Source organism: Aotus nancymaae, unplaced genomic scaffold (genome assembly GCF_030222135.1).
Source record: "Aotus nancymaae isolate 86718 unplaced genomic scaffold, 86718_ANA_hifiasm-v0.15.2.pri h1tg000043l, whole genome shotgun sequence".
In the NCBI taxonomy this organism is placed as follows: domain Eukaryota; kingdom Metazoa; phylum Chordata; class Mammalia; order Primates; family Aotidae; genus Aotus; species Aotus nancymaae.
The window spans coordinates 15,556,959-15,576,969 of record NW_026988457.1 but is presented as its reverse complement, the minus strand read 5'-3'; the positions used below and the strand labels follow the sequence as shown (position 1 = coordinate 15,576,969).

The window sequence follows — 20,011 nt, the reverse complement described above, 5'->3', positions numbered from 1 at the left end:
TTCTCTGCAAGCCATGTGGAGGCACCCACACACACCCAGTGCATACCCACAAATCATAACTCTGTGACACTGTAGCTAACCCTCAGACAAAGCTAGGTTAGGGTTGCTGACCCCCACACAGTAAAAAACTTACATGTAAGTTTTGACTTCCCCAAGACTTACTTACCAATAGGCTGCTGTTGACCAAAAGCCTTATAATAATGTAAACAGTCAATTAACACATATTTTATATTTATGTGTATTATATGCTATGTTCTTACAGTAAAGTAAGCCAGAAGAAAAAAAAATGTTAAGAAATGATAAGGAAGGGGCTGGGCCCAGTGGCTCATGCCTACGATCCCAGCACTTTTGGAGGCTGAGACAGGCAGATTGCTTGAGCCCAGGAGTTTGAGACCAGCCTGACCAACATAGTGGTAAAACCCCGTCTCTATTTTAAAAAATACAAAAAATTAGGCATGGTGACACACACACCTGTAGTTCCGGCTACCAGGAGGCTGAAGCAGCTGAATTGCTTGAGCCTGGGAGATCGAGGCTGCAGTAAGCCATGATGATGCCACTGTACTCCAGCCTGGTGACAAAGACCCTGTCTCAAAAAAATAGATAAGGAAGGGGAAATACATTTACTATTCATCAAGTGGAAGTGGATCATCATCAAAGTCTCCATGCTCCTCGTCTTCATGTTGGGTAGGCTGAGGAGGAGGCAGAAAAGTTAGGGTTGGTCTTGCTGTCTCAGGGGTGCCAGAGGTAGAAGGGGAGGCAAGAGAGGCAGGCACACTAAGTATCACTTTTATTGAAAAAAATCAGTGATAAGTGGACCTTCAAAGTCAAACCCATATTGTTCAATAGTGAATTATATTAGAGTATTTTCTACAAGCTGTCTGTTTCAGCATTCTCTTGACAGTAGATTTCTGGGCCTATTTTAGACCTCCTATCTGGAAACTGCAACTAAAGTATGAGTCCTTGCAGCACCCCAGGTGGAGTGCTGGTGGAGAAACAAACAATACCTCATTTGGCCTTGGAATGGGTAGGGAAGCTTGTCTGATGCTACATTTCTGTGGTCTTACCTACAGTGTAATTTTACAACTAGAAATTTTTAAAATAAAAGTAGCTGAGCTGTAAAGTACCTAAAAGTTAGTTGCATATGCAAATTAAAACTCGTTTATTGAGTATCTACTATGCTCAAGCACTGTGCTGTGGTCTGAATGTTTGCATACCCCCAAGTTTGTATGTTGAAATCCTAACCCCCAAGGTGATGATATTACAACATGGGGACTTTGGGTGATAATTAAGTCATAAAGGCAGAGCCTTTATGAATGAGATCAGAGCCCTTTTAAATGAGACCCAAGAGACCTCCCTCACTGCTTCCAGCATGTGAAGATGAAATGAGAAGAGGCCATCTATAAACCAGAAAGTGGGCCCTCACCAGACAGCAAATCTTCCAAGTGCCTTGGTCTTGGACTTTCTAGCCTCCAAAACATAAGCTTCTGTTGTTTATAAGCTACCCAGTCTGTGGTATTTGTTACAGCAGCCCCCTCCCACCATAGACTAAGACACACAGTATATAATCTCATTTAATTGGTTTTTATCTTGAAAAAAGATATTTTGGTCATCAAAACAAACAAGATTGAACTGTAATAAACTATATTTTCCTCCTTAACAGGGACATTATCTTGCTATCATAGAAGATATAATTTTGACCTTGAGGGTTTACTTCTGAAAGTTTATGCCTATAGGGCAGAAGGACCCTTTTTCTTTAAGGGGAAGGAAAATGTGGTGTTAAGATTCAGTAAGGGCATCTTTAAAGAAATATTCCTCACTTCACTGGATGGGCCCCCTGTGACCTCTGTCAGTTAATGCATCCTAGCCATTTATTCCATCTCAGCAGGAAAAATAAGCCTCAATACCCTAATGTGAGGTGACTCCAGTCTCCATGGGGACCCTATGCACAGAGTGAATCACTGCTGATGAGGTTCTAACCAGAGACATTTTCATGAACTGTGCAATCACTCAAAAATGTTCATTTTATACTTTCAAGACTTAGTGGCCTCCTCTTGGAAACCATGTATTTGAGAACATCTTTTTGAATTTGTTCATCCCCAGCTGTGAGAAAATACTGCCTAGTCATGGGTAGGAAAAAGGCAATTTAGAAAAATCATAGAGGAAAACGATGATTTCATCCTTGTCTGAATTTTCTGTGTCATCTTTATTGGGGCTTTGCCAGGAGAGGGGCAGGCCAGAGATTCTGCAGAGGTAACAGGATGAGTCCAGCGTGCAGCAGGCCTCACCCAACAAAGAAGACTGGAAAGGGCATGAAAGTGCAGGAAAGGCCACTCAGTACAGCAAGGGGAAAGCACAGGGCCGTGGGCCCTGGAGAGGTGGTGTTACTCCTACCCTGCTGTCACACGGTGGCAAAGTGGCTGTGGGCAAGTTGCACAGCTTTCAAGGGCCTTGCAGTGCCCAGCTGTCAAAGGCAGGTATTTGGGCTCCACTAAAGCTCTGATTTCCTAAGACTTAGAGAGAAAATCTTAAAAATCAAGAACATAAGACATTAATATGCACAATGCTGAAATGACTAACATCCAAGCAACGTGATAACTTTTTAACAGGAATTACAGGAAGAGTATCTCCTAATAATTAAGGTTGTCTTGGCCCGGCACGGTGGCTCACGCCTGTAATCCTAGCACTTTGGGAGGCTGAGGCGGGCGGATCACGTGAGGTCAGGAGTTCAAGACCAACCTGGCCAACATGGTGAAACCCCATCTCTACTAAAAATACAAAAAATTAGCTGTTCATGGTGGCATACACCTGTAATCCCAGCTACTCAGGAGGCTGAGACAGGAGAATTGCTTGAACCCAGGAGGCGGAGGTTGCAGTGAGCCGAGATGGCGCCACTGCACTCCAGTCTGGGCAACAAGAGCAAAACTCTGACTCAAAAAAAAAAAAAAATTAAGGTAATCTTTTTTGGTGGGGTTGGTGTTTTTGTTTGTTTGTGTATCTGGTCTTTAATGGATGCAGAGAACTCCTGAAGAGTCAGTCACACCTAGAGCCATGTGAGTGATTTGGAGAATCATTGTAAGGAACTCAAATCTTGCTAGGCTTTGAAGAAACAAGTGGCAAGAGAAGGGAGGACATTTTCCCGCCAGTTTCTGGGCTTTTGACTTAGCAGTGGCACCTGCTGAGTAACCAGTATCAGAGGACAGACGCGAAAATTAATAGTAAGTTAGATGCTAGAGATTAGATGGTCTCAGTTCAAGCAATCTTAGAAAAAGAGCAGCGCAAGTAGAGATGTTCTTATCAGTAAAAGGTAACCAGGGTACATGCTGTCTGAAATCTCAAATAAGTGGCCATTATTTGTTTTTATTTGTAATTGTTTTCATCATGGCTCTATCTGATTTCTGAATTTACAGTTCTATAAAGAAACTTTGTGAAAATATAAGCAGGAAAGAACAAGAAACAGATATTTTCTCACCTGCATCACCTTGGCAAACGTCTTGCTGTTCCTGAGTCCGTTGCAACCTGGGTGGGATGGGCTTCTTCTCAGAATGAGTAAACAAAGTATTCTGCTTTAAACAGCTTCCTGCTGAACTCCATGCTTGTAGATAATGCCATGTTTCTTCTGATCACATAATGAGAACGAAAGCAAGATCAGGGCAAAAATAAGTATGGATAATTAAGAATGTATTGTGATATGGTGTCCACTATACGGGAAGAAGATCTCACCAACTCAGTGTTAGTGGAAATCATAAGATTTGAGAGTTGGAAAGGACTTCAGATAGTAATATCTCATGCTGGTTTTGTTTTGTTTTGTTTGGAGGCAAAGTCTCACTCTGGTGCCCAGGCTGGAGTGCAGTGGTACAATCTTGGCTCACTGCAGTCTTGACCTCCCAGGCTCAAGCCATCCAAGTGATCCTCCCACCTCAGTCTCCCGAGTAGCTGGGACTACAAATGCACACCACCACACTTGACTAATTTTTATATTTTTAGTAGAAATGGGATTTCACCATGTTACTCAGGCTGGTCTTGAACTCCTGAGCTCAAGTGATCTACCTGCCTAGGCCTCCCAAAGTTCCAGGATTATAGGTGTGAGTCACTGTGCCCAGCCCTGGAGACAATATTTCATTTAAACCTTAGTGATCTGCCCGACAGTAATGAACGTGTCACGCTATTCCCATGCTCATGGCAGACGTTATTAGTCCATCAGAGGGCCTTCTTGCTGCCGAGGTAGGATGTGTGCTCACATCACAACATAGCACTCCAAGTAGCCAACACCAGTCCATATGTGAAGAAATCTATCTGCTAATCTTTCTGCTAACACTGATCTGATCCAGACCTTGCATTTTTTTTCTTGTAAAGGTTTTATTATGTGGGGAGGGGTGGGATTAGTCCTTCTTGGCAGCCACTTTCCTCATGGAGGCCATGACCAGAATGTTGCTCCACTCCTCTCTCTTCCTCCTCCTTATCCTTTTCTTGATGAATTTGATGGCCTGTTTGTTTTTGGAGACCTGTGGCAGTTCCATGGCAGGTTGCATGGGGCAAAGCCACACACCTCTCAGATCACGTCTCCCATGAACTTGGTGTATTTGGTGGGATGTCCATGCCAGTGGCTGTGCCTCGGCTTGCTTGTGTTCTTAGTCACCTTGTGGCCCTTGTTTGAGGCCCAGGTCCCCGGATTAATGCAGAGCCATGGCTGCTGCTCATCAGTGACTGCCAGAGCACTTTCATGTTATGGACAAGGAGACAGAGGTCTGGAGATTGTCTTGTTTAGCTCTACGGAACAATGTGTCTTGACCAGTTTCTTCACTTCTGATAGATTTGAGAGAAATACTCCAGGCACTCTTGCCTATTCCTTTCCTTGCCTGATGAAGAACGTGCTAAGCTGGGGATGCCACTGAATTTTCACTCAGTGAAATTGGCTAGTCATACAAGAGCAGCCTAACCTTGGGCTGATCAAGAGGGGACTTAATTTTTCATTCATTCTCTGTAAGAATTTTGTATATATTAAAAGAAAAGCCTGTTTATACTGCACAAGTGTATTAGTTCATTATGTATTGCTGTAAAAGAATCCCTGAGACTAGGTAATTTATAAAGAAAAGATGTTCATTTGGCTCATAGTTCTTCAGGCTATATACAAGCATAGCACTTGCATCTGCTAGGCTTGTGGTGAGGCCTCAGGAAGCTTATAATCATAGTGGAAAGCAGTAGGTGTGCCACATTGCAAGAGAGGGAGCAAGAGAGAGAGGAGGTGGTACCAAAATCTTTTAAACAACCAACTCTCCTGTAAATAACAGTGAGAGCTCACTCATTACTGTGGGAAGGGTACCAAGCCATCCATGAGGGATCAACTCCCATGACCCAAACACCTCCCACTAGGTCCCACTTCCAACACTGGAGATCACATTTCAACATGAGATTTGGAGGGCACATGCATCCAAACCATATCAACAAGGCAACTGAGATATGGATCAAATTAATGAACCATGTTCACTTCTTTACATTCATAGAGTCTCAGTTATTCTTTGTTTCATTTTTAATTCTTATAACTTTCTTTGTGCTGGAAGACCATACTTATTCATTTGTCTTCTCTTTATACTGTATCTATTTGTCCATTCACCCACCCATCCATTGGCCCCTCCATCTATCCATCCATCCACCTGTCTTCAGTCCATCCATCCAATCTGTGTGTTCTGCTTACTGATGAGCCTCTTAATGGAAAGAACTATATTTTATCCGGGATAAAATATAGTTTCTTTGTGTTTCATATGCCTCCCAGAACCATTCTTGTTATGCATTGGTATTCAATAAATATGTATTGAATAAAAAAATCTTTAGCTTGCGATTTCTAGCCCCTTTTACCCAATCTACTTTGTTAGAATAGTATAAACCATTTGCTCACTTTCTTTTTAATTTGAAAAGAAGAAATTAAAAAGTACCTTTCTTAAAAGCTTGTGAATGTCTTTTATCAGGTCTTACCCAAAGCAGGTAGCTCTGAGAATACTTAAGTTTCTTGGAATCACTTGTACTTCTAGCCAAAGGACTGAAGTACTATTGTGTTTTGGCTGAAAATGAACTCTCTTCTGACAGCAATTAAAAAATACAATGCTTCATGTTATTTTCTCTTATTATTGGTCATCCTCCTTTTTATATGAATTATTTCTAATGACTAATATAAAATAGTAGAAATGCCCACAGAGCTGTGCCTGATTCTGCCTCAGACCTTTTTATACTGACTTATAATTGTCAGGATAGGGACCCATCCCACTCCAGCAGCCTCACACCAGTTTCTCGTGGCTGAACACAGAGAAAAGAACATAGCAAATATTTTTTTATAGTAGAAACCAAGGGAGATATGAATTTTATTTTATTTTTTCCTTTTTATAAAATTTATTTTATTATACTTTAAATTCTGGGTTATATGTACAGAACATGCAGGTTTGTTACATAGGTATACACGTGCCATGGTGGTTTGCTGCATCCATCAACCCTCATCTACATTAGGTATTTCTCCTAATGCTATCCCTCCCTATCTCCCCATCCCCTGCTATCCCTCCCTAAGCCCCCCACCTGCCGACAGGCCTGGTGTGGGATGTTCCCCTCCCTGTGTCCATGTGTTCTCATTGTTCACCTCCCACTTATGTGTGAGAACATGTGGTGTTTGGTTTTCTGCTCTTGTGTCAGTTTGCTCAGAATAATGGTTTCCCGGCTTTATCCATGTACCTGCAAAGGACATGAACCCATCTTTTTTATGGCTACATAGTATTCCATGGTGTATATGTGCTACATTTTCTTTATCCAGTCTATCATTGATGGGCATTTGGGTTGGTTCTAAGACTTTGCTATTGTAAACAGTGCCACAATAAATATACATGTGCATGTGTCTTTACAATAGAATGATTTATAATCCTTTGGATATATACCCAGTAATGGCATTCCTGGGCCAAATGGTATTTCTAGTTCCAGATCCTTGAGTAATCTCCACACTGTCTTCCACAATGTTTGAACTAATTTACACTCCCACCAACAGTGCAAAAGTGTTCCTATTTCTCCACATCCTCTCCAGCATCTGTTGTCTCCTGATTTTTTGATGATCACCATTCTAACTGGCATGAGATGGTATCTCAATGTGGTTTTGATTTGCATTTCTCTAACAACCAATGATGATGAGCTTTTTTCATATGCTTGTTGGCTGCATAAATGTCTTCTATTGAAAACTGTCTATTCATATCCTTTGCCCACTTCTTGTTGGTTTTTTTTTTTTTCTTGTAAATTTGTTTAAGTTCTTTGTAGATTCTGGATATTCCCTTTGTCAGATGGGTAGATTGCAAATTTTTTTCCCCATTTGTCTATTTTGACGTTTGTTTCCATTGCTTTTGGTGTTTTAGTCATGAAGTCCTTGCCCATGCCTATGTCCTGGATGATATTACCTAGGTTTTCTTCTAGGGTTTTTATGGTATTAGGTCTTATGTTTAAATCTTTAATCCATCTGGAGTTAATTTTTTTATAAGGTGTAAGGAAGGTATCCAGTTTCAGTTTTCTGCATATGGCTAGCCAGTTTTCCCAACACTATTTGTTGAATAGGGAATCCTTTCCCCTTTGCTTGTTTTTGTCAGGTTTGTCAAAGGTTTGTCAAAGATCAGATGGTTGTAGATGTGTGGCATTATTTCTGATGACTCTGTTCTGTTCCATTGGTCTATATCTCTGTTTTGGTGTCAGTACCATGCTGTTTTGATTACTGTAGCCTTGTAGTAATAGTTTGAAGTCAGGTAGCATGATACCTCCAGCTTTGTTTATTTGCTTAGGATTGCCTTGGCTATGTGGGCTTTTTTTTTTTTTTTTTTTTTTTTTTTTGGTTCCATATGAAGTTTAAGGTGGTTTCTTTTCCAATTCCATGAAGAAAGTCAATGGTAGCTTGATGGGGATAACATTGAATCTATAAATTACTTTGGGCAGTGGCCATTTTCATGATACTGATTCTTCCTAACCATGAGCATGGAATGTTTTTCCATCTGTTTGTGTCCTCTCTTATTTTCTTGAGCAGTGGTTTGTAGTTCTCCTTGAAGAAGTCCTTCCCATCCCTTGTTAGTTTTATTCCTAGGTATTTTCTTCTCTTTGTAGCAATTGTGAATGGAAGATTACTCATGATTTGACTCTCTGTCTATTACTGGTGTATAGGAATGTTTGTGATTTTTGCACATTGATTTTGTATCCTGAGACTTTGCCGAAGTTGCTTATCAGTTTCAGGAGATTCTGGGCTGAGACAATGTGGTCTCCTAAATATACAAGCATGTTGTCTACAAATAGAGACAATTTGACTTCCTCTTTTCCTAATTGAATATCCTTTATTTCTTTTTCTTGCCTGATTGTCCTGGCCAGAACTTCCAATGCAATGTTGAGTAGGAGTGGTGAGAGAGGGCATCCTTGTCTTGTGCCAGTTTTCAAAGGGAATGCTTCCAGCTTTTGCAATATTGGCTGTGGGTTTGTCATAAATAGCTTTTATTATTTTGAGATATGTTCTATTGATACCTAGTTTATTGAGAGTTTTTAGCATAAAGGGCTGTTGAATTTTGTTGAAGGCCTTCTCTGCATCTGAGATAATCACATGATTTTTGTCTTTGCTTCTGTTTATGTGATGGATTACATTTATAGATTTGCCTATGTTGAACCAGCCTTGCCTCCCAGGGACGAAGCCGACTGGATCGTGATGGATAACCTTTTTGATGTGCTGTTGGGTTTGGTTTGCCAGTATTTTATTGAGGATTTTTGCATTGATGTTCATCATGAATATTGGCCTGAAATTTTCTTTTTTAGTTGTGTGTCTGCCAGGTTTTGGTATCAGGATGATGTTGGTCTCATAAAATGAGTTAGAGAAAATTCCCTCTTTTTGTATTGTTTGGAAGAGTTTCAGAAGGAATGGTACCAGCTCCTCTTTGTATCTCTGGTAGAATTCAGCTGTGAACCCGTCTGGTCCTGGACTTTTTTTTGGTTGGTAGACTATTAATTGCTGCCTCCATTTCAGACATTGTTATTGGTCTATTTAGGGATTCAATTTCTTCCCAGTTTAGTCTTGGGAGAGTGTAAGTGTCCAGGAATTTATCCATTTCTTCTAGATTTACTGGTCTGTTTGCATAGAGGTGCTTATAGTGTTCTCTGATGATAGTTTGTATTTCTATGGGATCGGTGGTGATATCCCCTTTATCATTTTTTATTGCATCTATTTGATTCTTCTCTCTTTTCTTCTTTATTAATTTGGCTAGTGATCCGTCTATTTTGTTGATCTTTTCAAAATACCAGCTCCTGGATTCACTGATTTTTTTTTTTTAAGGGTGTTTTTGCGTCTCTTTCAGTTTTGCTCTGATCTTAATTATTTCTTGTCTTCTGGCTTTCAAACTTGTTTCATCTTGCTCCTCTAGTTCTTTTAATTGTGACGTTAGGATGTCAATTTTAGATCTTTCCTCATTTCTCTTGTGGACATTTAGTGCTATAAAATTCCCTCTACACACTGCTTTAAGTGTGTCCCAGAGATTCTGGTACATTGCGTCTTCATTCTTATTGGTTTCATAGAACATCTTTATTTCTGCCTTCATTTCATTATTTATCCAGGTGTCATTCAGGAGCAGGTTGTTCAGTTTCCATGTAGTTGTGTGGTTTTGAGTGGGTTTCTTAATCCTGAGTTCTAATTTGATTGCACTGTGGTCTGAGAGACTGTTGTGATTTCCGTTTTTTGCATTTGCTGAGGAGTGTTTTACTTAGAATTATGTGGTCAATTTTAGAATAAGTGTGATGTGATGCTGAGAAGAATGTATATTCTGTGGATTTGGGGTGTAGAGTTCTGTAGATGTCTATTATGTCAGCTTGGTCCAAATCTGAGTTCAAGTTCTGGATATCCTTGTTAATTTTCTGTCTCATTGATCTGTCTAACATTGACAATGGGGTGTTAAAGTCTCCCACCATTATTGTGTGGGAGTCTAAGTCCCTTTGTAGGTCATTAAGAACTTGCTTTATGTAGCTGGGTGCATATATATTTAGGATAGTTATCTCTTCTTGTTGCATTGATCCCTTTACCATTATGTAATGCCCTTCTTTGTTTCTTTTGGTCTTTGTTGGTTTAAAGTCTGTTTTATCAGGGACTTTAAAGATTGCAACCCCTGCTTTTTTTTGCTCTCCATTTGCTTGGTAAATCTTCCTCTATCCCTCTGAGACTGTGTGTGTCTTTGTATGTGAGATGGGTCTCCTGAATACAGCACAGCAATGGATCTTGACTCTTTATCCAGTTTGCTAGTCTGTGTCTTTTAATTGGGTTAATATTGTTATTACATTTAAGTTTAATATTGTTATGCATGAATTTGATCCTGCCATGTTGATACTAGCTAGTTGTTTTGCCCATTAGTTAATGTAGTTTCTTCATATTGTTGATGGTCTTTACAATTTGGTATGTTTTTGCAGTGGCTGGTACTGGTTGTTCCTTTCCATGTTTAGTGCTTTCTTCAGGAGCTCTTGTAAGGTAGGCCTGGTGGTGACAAAATCTCTCAGCAGTTGCTTGTCTGTAAAGAATTTTATTTCTTCTTCGCTTATGAAGCTTAGTTTGGCTGGATATGAAATTCTGGGTTGAAAGTTCTTTTCTTTAAGGATGTTGAATATTGGCCCCCACTCTCTTCTGATTTGTAGGGTTTCTGCTGAGAGATCTGCTGTGAGTCTGATGGGCTTCCCTTTGTGGGTAACCCAACCTTTTCTCTGGCTGCCCTTATCATTTTCTCCTTCATTTCAACCCTGGCGAATCTGACAATTACTCGGTGTTGCTCTTCTTGAGGAATATCTTTGTGGTGGTCTCTGTATTTCTTGAATTTGTATGTTTGCCTGCCTTGCTAGGTTGGGGAAGTTCTCCTGGATAATGTCCTGAAGAGTGTTTTCCAACTTGGTTTTCTTCTCCCTGTCACATTCAGATACATTGATCAAATGTAGATTTGGTCTTTTCATGTAATCCTGTGCTTCTTGGGGGCTTTGTTTATTTCTTTTCACTCTTTCTTTCTCTAATCTTGCCTTCTTGCTTTATTTCGTTGAGTTGATCTTCAGTCTCTGATATTCTTTCTTCTGCTTGATTGATTTGGCTATTGAAACTTGTATATATATATGCTTCACGAAGTTCTCGTGCTATGTTTTTTAGCTCCATCAAGTCGTTTATGTTCTTCTCTACACAGTTATTCTAGTTAGCATTTCATCTAACCTTTTTTCAAGGTTCTTATCTTCCTTGCATTGGGTTAGAACGTGCTCCTTTAGCTCAAAGAAGTTTGTTATTACTCACCTTCTGAAGCCTGCTTCTGTCAATATCTTTCAGCAAAGATATTTCTTCAGAATACTTCTACAGAGAGTCATTCATTTTATGCTTTGAATGGAAAAAAAATCATAAGGAAATCAGTAGCTTTTAAAGAAAAACATATTAATAGTTTAAATGTGTTTGTATAAATGAAACAAAAATATGTAGAAAATATTGAAACTAAAATTTTATTCTCAAGGAAAAAAATGGATTTTTGAATTAATATTATGTTCCTCCTCCCCTAATTTTAGGGATTCATACTAGTTTTTTGTTTTGAGAGGGAGTATAACTCTTGTTGCCCAGGCTAGAGTGCAATGGCATGATCTCAGCTCACTGCAACCTCCACCTCCTGGGTTCAGGCAATTCTTCTGCCACAGCCTCCTGAGTAGCTGGGACAACAAGCACCCACCACCGTGCCTGGCTAACTTTTTTTTCGTTTTGTATTTTTAGTAGAGATGAGGTTTCACCATGTTGGGCAGGCTGGTCTTGAACTTTTGACCTCGGGATCCACCCACCTCAGACTCCCAAAGTGCTGGGATTACACGCATGAGCCACTGCGCCTACCTCATACTAGTTTTAATGTCAGTTTAGCAGTATCCCTTCTTCAGTCCCATATTTGTTAACTACCTTTTATTGTGAATACCTAAAATTATTCCTGCTGTCATGGAGCTCATATTCTGATTGTGGAGACAGATAGTAAACAAGTAAATCAATTAATGAACATATCATTAGAAATGGTAATAATTACTATAAAGGAAATAATACGATGCTGCAATAATAGATCATAAAGAGGAAACTTACCATGGATCTTCAGGTAACCATGAACATTGTCTTTTTGGAGACAAAATTTAAGCTGAGATTCCAAAGTATGAGAAGGAGCTGGCTCTGGAAAGCAGGGAAGGAAGAGCATAGAAGAGGACCCCACAGGCAGGAGCTTGACTCACTTGAAGTAGTCCTGGACAACCAGCTTGGTGGTTTAGGTGAAAATGGTTATGTGAAGAACTCAAGGTGATTGTTAAAGGGCCTGCAGGTCCTGGGAAAGAGTTTGAACTTAAATCATCTTCAATCAATTAATTTTAGAATTATTTATTTATTCATTCCCTGAAACAGAAGGATTCTCTGATTGAATTTAATGTTCAAAGAGAATGGATTTTGGAGGTGGGGTAGGAATGGGAAGCAAGAGAATCAGTTAAGAGACCACGGGCCGGGCGCGGTGGCTCACGCCTGTAATCCCAGCACTTTGGGAGGCCGAGGCAGGTGGATCACAAGGTCAAGAGATCGAGACCATCCTGGTCAACATGGTGAAACCCCGTCTCTACTAAAAATACAAAAAATCAGCTGGACACGGTGGTGCGTGCCTGTAATCCCAGCTACTCAGGAGGCTGAGGCAGGAGAATTGCCTGAACCCAGGAGGCGGAGGTTGCGGTGAGCCGAGATCACGCCATTGCACTCCAGCCTGGGTAACAAGAGCGAAACTCCGTCTCAAATAAAAAAAAAAAAAGAGACCACACATATGCAGGTCCCAGATGAGTAGGGCTTTGACTCAGAGTGTGATAGTTAAGTTGGAAAGATAAGGACAAATAGGGATAAGTTCTGAGGTAGAGGACTTAGGATTTTGTGATGGATTAGATGACATGGGAGTGAGAGAGAAAGAATCAAGATGAATGCCAAGTTTCTAGCTTAGGCAGCTGGGTAAATGGAATTTATGAAGTGAGAAACATAGGAGGAACAAATAGAGGGAGAAATCATGCACTCAGATTAGTACCTCCCAGGTTGGAGCTCCTGTGGGAAATGTAAGTGGAGATATTGAGTAGACACAGGGACATATGCGTCTAGAGTAAGAGATCAGTGGACCAGAGATAATCACATCCAGAGGGATCTGTGTTCATCAGCATGCCTGGCACCATCGGCATGAGGGAAATGGCATAAAGAGAATAGAGGGAATAGGAGTAGGCTTTGAAAACTTCCAGCAGTTATAATTTAGGAAGAAGGTGATAAGCCAGTAAAGGGGGTTGAGAAGAAATGAGTAGTCAGAAAATTAGAAGAAAAACAGTAGTGTGCAACATCATGGGATCCAAATCACACATTCAGGCAAGTAGTAGCCAGCATGATCGATTTCTTCTGAGGGACAAAGTAAAAAGACTGCCATGGGGGACTGGGGTCATTGGTGACCTTCACAAGGGCCATTTTGGTGGAGTTGTGAGGATAGAAGGCAGGTCGGCAGGCTAAAGGTTGAACAGTATCATAAGTAGTGGATGAAATGGTACCTAGAGAGGTCTTGCAAAAAACCAGAAGAGCTGGACAAAGAAAAGGGATTCGTAGTAGCCAGTGCCTTCAGATGGTAATGGATGTGCTAGTTTTCATTTTGTTTTTAAATTATGCCTTCTTCGAAATGAAAAAAACAAAAAAGGAAAGGGAGGGAAGGGAAAGAAAGGGAGAAATAAATGAAAGTGAATAACGAGAAATGAAAAAGAAAACTAGAAACCTTCTTTAGACAACTCATTGAAGTTATTGTCTGGAAGTCAGGCAGATGGACTGGGAGGTAACTTCAGGGGCAAACGGCAGTGAGACAGGATGAAGATAATTAGGATATGACGGTACACCTTTAGACGTGGTTTGAGTAGGAAGAAGTATTTGATTCAGGGCTTAATATAAAAAATAAAGTACTAGAGAAGAAAGAGTCCCAACTCCTTGATTTGGGTAAAGGTTTTCCAGTTCTTAATATAAATGGTGAAACTGAGACATAGAAAAATAGTGAATCCTTGGTCTGGGATTAGGTATTATCATAAGCCACCAAGAGGGAGCATTTTAAAACTCAAAATGCGTTATTGGCTGACACAGTCTTGTACTTGCCAAAAATTTTATAAACTAATTGAATTTTTGCAGGCATTCTCTTTGATAAATAATTAAACAAGTATCATATGTGTCCACTGAAGGTTATTATTCGACCCAGCCATCTGGTGCAATACCACTTCTCCCTTTTGAGTAATCTCTCCCCCTGAAGAATAAGTTGACATGTCTAAAGCTCATTTATAGGCCATGATTTCATATCTTTGTGCTGTAATTCATTCTAAATATTTACTTTGGCTAATTAATTGATTATTGTGAAACCAACTGAAGGCTGCATGGCTTTTAGAAATGATGAGAATGATAATTTCTCCTGCTGTGAAATGATGCCTCACTTCCCGCATTCAAACGTGCTCTCCAAGTATATACAATATGTGTAGATAACAGACCTCTCATAATCCTTACTTCATTTTCAGTATTCACACTGTATCTTATATTTGCATGTAAGTTATTTTTATTTGTTCTTTCACACAAGCTAGGTCAGAGACCAACAAATTACTTTTTTCTCCCCTTCTCCCCCTCTGCCAAGTATAGTAGAAGCAGTGTTATTATCCCCAGGGAAGAATAGGAGAGCCATTGTTTCTTTAGACCCTACTGGCTTGGCTCCATGAAATGGGATTGTACGTCTAAACAAAGAGATATTTTCACATAAACAAGATGACTGTATTTAGCCTTGTGAAATTCCAACCAGTTGCATCAGGATTTTTCAGGCATTTGAACTTAGGGCTAGAGAGAGTTAAATTCCTTTACCTCTTTGACCTTCAGTTTCCTCGTTGGAAAATGGGACTATCAATAATATATATCTATCTTTCTTTCAAAGATCATATGTATTGTGAATGATGTAATTTTTAAAAAAGGAAATAAGGAGATACTTTGGACTCAGTAAAACCCTCTACATGGATTAAGTATTTTAACTATTGATCCCTTCTCAGCATTTCTGGAGCTGATTCAGAGGAATGCATATTTTAAATTTTGATATTTCCAAAATTGCCCTGTATAAAATTTAAGCCCATTTTACACTCACACCAATAGGGGATATTTAAAATAATTTTAACTTTTACTAATTCCGTGGGCGAATGATATCACACATCTATTTCCATTACTTTGACCACTCTGTTGATAATCTTTGAGCTGCTCCCAGTTTTTCAATAGTATCAATAACTCTGCAAGTAGTATCTTTGACTTTTTATTTCCCATTTGGACTATTTCCCTAAGGTCAATTGCCAGGTCAACAGATGACATGGTCATTTAGTTACTCTTGAGACATCACAAAATTACTTCCAAAAGAGGTTTTCTGGTTGTATTCTTATCAGCAGAGACACTTGGATGTTTGCTTTTTGGTATCCCTGCTAAATCTGGGTGTAATTAAAATTATTTTTGTTATTTAGTAAGTTAATTTTGTCAATTTAGTAAAAGATGCTGCCTTCTTATTGCCCAAGAACTATCACTTTAAGGGCTTCCTAATGATACCACAGCCAGATGGAAGCTTGGCAGTGGCACCAGTGGTTTGTTTTCTGTTCTTTTCACCTGCTAGTTAATAATTAGGCAGTATTTCTAGACTCACAGTTGGATCAGATTGAACTGCTCTTGTTCAGCTGTTAATGATTCAGAGATACCTTCCCCTGCCTCTCCACCTATCAAAATCCTACCAGCTCCTCCAAGGGCAGCCTCAAGTCCCTCTTTATTCTCTAATAGCCTTCCTTGGTAGCTCTGGCTAATTTCAGAGATGCTTTTTCCTACACACCCCAAGGCAGTTATTGCTCTTACCATAGGATTTGACCCTGGCCTGTAGTCAATTTGTTCCCATTGTTTGCTCTGCTGATAAGATTTTGGAAATGGATACACTCCACATCCTAGGTGGTCTTAACGTCATGCCTTTTCTCTTTAGTAGGTTTCACTCTTTATGAGCAGAGACACTTCTTAGTACAGTGCTAGCCACATATAGGTGCATAATTAATACTGTCAGTCATATTGAACTGAGTTCTTTGTCAAACATTTTACCCCAAAGACTAATGGAGTACAAAGAAACTGTATTCTCCCCTCACAAGTCCTTTTTAGAACTCTGAACAGACAAACCAAGTTTATTAGTATAGGTGGCTTCACATATTATTGTTTTCACATTGTTCTAATTTGTATTTTTTTAATTTAATTTTTATTTTTATTTTACTTTAGGTGCATACTATATCTGGCATTTCTCCCCATGTTATCCCTCCCCACCCCCGACTGTTTCTCCCCTACCCCGCCCCCAACTGCCCCCAGTGTGTGATGCTCCTCTCCCTGAATCCACATGTTCTCATTGTTCAACACCCACCTATGAGTGAGAACATGCGGCGTTTGGCTTTCTGTTCTTGTGTCAGTTTGCTGAGAATGATGGTTTCCAGATTTATCCAAGTCCCTATAAAGGACACGAACTCATCATTTTTTATGGCTGTGTAGAATTCCATGTTGTATATGTACCACATTTTCTTTGTCCAGTCTATCATCGATGGGCATTCGGGTTGGTTCCAGGTCTTTGTTGTTGTACACAGGGCTGCAATGATCTTTATAGTTAGGTATCTTTCCCTAATGGTCTTTTCCTGTTTAGTCTTCTGGTGTATTCCACTGAGCAAGATAAATTTCTCTTCAAACAAAATATCTTAAGCATCCTCATCTAATGGGTTGAGTTTCTTTCTATTTAGATCATATCTCTTAAGTGACACCAGTCCACTTAATTCTGGCAGGCTTCATTGTTGCTATTGACTCTAATGTTAGCATTTTCCAACCCTGCTATTCTCAGAATATACCTGTTCATGTCATTCATGTATCTTTTATTAGTAACCTTTGGTTTCATTGACATACTGAGCTTCTCCAGCTGGGGAAAAGCTTCCACCTACCTATGGTTAACTTGCCTCAGCAGCCTAAAGTACTTCCAAATATTAATATCCAATTTTACCTCCTATACTGTGATTTCTATGCCACTGATTCTCTGGTAGGGATCCTTGTCAAATGTTCAAAAGCACCACAATGTGTATGTCTGTGTATATTTTCATATATATATCTGTAATTGTTTATATATGTATATATGTGCACATTTATATATTTATGTTTGTATGCATATATGTGTGCATGTGTATGTTTATATATCTCCTCTAGCAATCAGAATAAAATTCAAACTACTTAGAGATTTTTAAACCTTTTTTTTCGACTTATAACACTTTTAAAAGACTGTTCAAGCAGAAAGTCAATAGGCATAAAAGACAGTAGTTATCCAGTTGAGTAGTGGGGATGAGGAGGCCCTTGGGAGCCCTCTGTTGGATCTCACATCCGTCACTGTACCCCTTGCCTACCAGGCTCTGTTCGCATTTGCCTCCTTTTAGTTCTGAAATGTGCTGGGCTTGCTCTTGCCTTCAGGCCTTTGCTCCATCTCTTCCCTCTGCCTAAATCTCCTCCTCCATATCTTCCCACCACAGGCCAGCTCCTTTTTTTTAGGCACTGAACTCAAAAGTTATTTTCCAGACAAACCATCTTTAACCAACCAAACAGCTTCCTCCCTCCTTTCTCACACCAGGTAACTCGGTAACTCTCCTACATCCTTGTAGGTGGCACTTAGCACTATCTGAAAGTAACTTCTTTCTTTACTTTTTGATTATGTCTATCCTAACTAGGAGGTAAGCTTCCAGAAAGTAGGAAGCAAGGCTGTCCTGTTCCAAGTTGTGTCTCCAATTCCTGAAACAATGCCTGGCATATAGAAGGTACTTATTAATACTTACTGGGCGAAAAAACATTTCAATGAAGCATTTGCTTTAGAGGACTCCAAATCTTTTCATATTAATTTTCTTCCCCCATTTCTAAATCCACTGGAGTTTTTTAAACATTCCATTTTTTAAAGGTGTTCCACAAGCATTTTTCTATAATGTTATCAGGTCAAGTTTTGATATTTGAACTCCAGAATTTGAAAGGTTATGGTCAGAAGTTGCTGCAATGAATAAAGTTTGTTAACATCAGTTCTAAACATTTTAAGAAAACATCTAAGGAGAGATTTCTATTTATAAAGTGAGTGAAATGTCAAAATTAATTTCCCAAAAGGAATCCCCAAGACAATCATATTCTTGGGCTATTTAGATTCTAATATCAAAAAGTAATTTTATTTTGTTTCATTGTCAAACAAAATACTTACCATTTTACATCCAAATCAACAATGGGTGGTTAAAAATAGTCTTTGGTAAACATTAGTTTCAATTGACTTTCCTCACTTACAGATACATTGAATGGGGAGCAGCTGTCAAACACATCATTTGCTTAGGAAAATAACCTTAATATGATATTGTGATTTGTGTTCTTTTCATTCTTTTATCATAGAAGAGTATGGCCAGGCTGAACTAGACTTTTTAGACCTAAAAATCATTTTATATAAAGTTAAATTTTCCCATAGACCTATCTATTCTTCTTAAATAATGCTCTTGGGAAAACAACAACAACATTGTTACAAAGAATTTCATCCATCATCTGCGCGTGGCCCTGAAGGACTTAGAGGGATGTGTAACATGAATCCTGTTTCTTCCATTTTCCATCAAAGATAAAGTTTGTTTTTGTTTTTGTTTTTGTTTTTAGAACCTAGAATGTACCAAGGAAAGTTTTTTTGTTGTTGTTTGCTTCGTTTTGTTTTTTTACCCCGTCTCACTCTGTTCCCCAGGCTGGAGTGCAGTGGCACAATCTCAGCTCACTACAACCTCTACCTCCAAGGCTCAATTGATTCTCCTGCCTCAGGCTCTGGAGTAGCTGGGATTACAGGCACAGGTTACCACACCCAGCTAATTTTTGTATTTTTAGTAGAGACAGAATTTCACCATGTTGGCCAGGCTTGTCTCAAGCTTGTGACCTCAAGTGATCCGCCCGCGGCGGCCTCCGAAAGTACTGGGATTACAGGTGTGGGCCACCGTGCCTGGCACAAAGGGAAGTTTTAATAATATAATTTTATTATAAAAATTTGAATATATGAAGGTATAAATAAGAAAAAAAGGTAATTTGAAGATGCAGAAATAACTACTACATGTATCTTGTATTTCCTTCCAGTTTCTTTTTCTACAAATGTATAAACAAATGTGTTTAATCCTAAAAACTTGATGTCATTCCAAATATGTTATCATTTTTTCTTACCAGTGGAGGAAAAAAGGTAAAATTTTCTCATGTCAATAAATACCTTTTGAACACTAGCCAGACATATTGTTGGTCCAGTCCTCAAATTCTTGCCAAAACTGCTATTATTGCTTCTTTAAATATTTGCTAATGAGTGAAAAATATCTTGCTTTTATTTGAACTTTTCCAAATCTTAATTTACCATAACTTTTTTTTTAATATCCTGTTTGTTTTTCACTTATTATCTCTTGAAATATATATTTTTTTCCTTGTTGATTTACTAGGGTTCTTTGTTGTGGATTCCGTCCCTTTACAATAGGTCGTATGTGTTGCAAATATTTTTACTTTAAGATTTGAATTGATTTAGGCTGTTGTGTTTTTATAGAATTGTTACTTAATATAAAAGTTAATCATTATAAGTTTCCTCTCAAAATTAATCTTGCGAATATCCTGAGTTACTTATAATAAAATAAAATTTTCTCCTGCTTGTAAATAATTACTTTTTAATTTTTAATTATGAAATATCCCAAATATGCAGAAAAAGGGACTCATTTAAACATCAGAGAACCTTTCCCTCCCATGCAGGAAGCGGAGCACCTTACACTAGATCCCAGTGCCACAGTCCTTCCAGTTACAGTAATGCCATGATGCCAGCATACCACACAATTTTTTTCTCTGAGCTTTCTGCGCAGTATCTTTCTCCGAGGAGGTAACCAATGAACAGCCTGGTTTCAATCAGGG

General features: G+C 39.1%; 1 protein-coding gene across 8 annotated transcripts in view; it reads left to right on the top strand.

Moving 5' to 3' along the window:
- ENOX1 (ecto-NOX disulfide-thiol exchanger 1) overlaps nt 1-20,011 on the top strand; it is a 505,667-nt gene that overhangs the window by 277,610 nt on the left and 208,046 nt on the right. The gene's annotated exons all lie outside the window — the stretch shown is intronic.